The sequence below is a fragment of the Pediculus humanus genome, genomic scaffold (assembly GCF_000006295.1).
Source record: "Pediculus humanus corporis 1103172108269 genomic scaffold, whole genome shotgun sequence".
In the NCBI taxonomy this organism is placed as follows: domain Eukaryota; kingdom Metazoa; phylum Arthropoda; class Insecta; order Psocodea; family Pediculidae; genus Pediculus; species Pediculus humanus.
This window is the reverse complement of record NW_002987838.1, coordinates 832,825-833,661: the sequence shown is the minus strand read 5'-3', so window position 1 is coordinate 833,661 and position 837 is coordinate 832,825. Positions and strand designations below refer to the sequence as shown.

Below are 837 nucleotides of genomic sequence, written 5' to 3'. Positions count from 1 at the left end.
TAAATGTTTTGTTTTGTTTTTTTTTTTTTTTTTTTTTTTTTTTCTCAGGAAAAACCGAAAGATGAAAAATTAAAAAGAAAACTTATTTCAAAAAATTACGTAAAATTAATAACGATAATGATAATTTTTTTAGAACGTACCTACAACGAAAAGAAATTCGAAACGATTTGAAGGGAGTGCGACAAACTACTACCTACTACCCCTTTGTAAAAAAAAAAAAAAAAAAAAAAGGGAAAAAATCCACCGTTATAGAGTCGGGTGAACTGTTTCCTGTTGTTAACTGAAACTTCCTTAAGAAGCCAAATATAAAAATTGGATTAATACGTAATTACCCTTACGAGTATAAAAGGGGTTGAATGAAAAACCGATGGAAACATTTCAACAAACGATTTCATATAACGAACATGATGATTTTAAAAAAAAAAAAGTTAAACCGGATATGTCGAATTTTCGAATCGAAAAACTAAACAAACAAAATGGAAACGGTGAAACGGTTTTTTGTTTTTTATATGAAGTGATGTTGTTTAGATGAACAAACGGATTTATTTTAATATGTTACTCACCCACACGATGATGAAGGATGTTTGTTTCGTTTTGCACAAGGAAAACCCATGGCAGCTGCTGGACACAGCCCAAGATTAGTTTAAGACTCTTGTGCGTGAACATCAGCTAGTGTGGGGTTTCAACACGGCATAAAGTGCAAAAAAAAAAAATTTTCTTCTGCTACTGTTGTTTTTTTTATAAAACCTGAAAAATAAAAAAAAAATTGTCATTTAATCATGGAATCACGAATTTGTTGTTGTTTGTTTGTTTGTTTATCAATTATTTCTCTCTTTT

At 29.5% G+C, this 837-nt stretch overlaps 1 non-coding gene across 1 annotated transcript; it reads left to right on the top strand.

Annotated features, from left to right (window-relative positions):
• Window positions 1-602: 602 nt before the first annotated feature.
• Window positions 603-685, top strand: Phum_PHUM503600. The gene has a single exon (XR_009833541.1). It is a non-coding gene; the product is annotated as a microRNA, putative (microRNA).
• The last annotated feature ends 152 nt before the right edge of the window (window positions 686-837 follow it).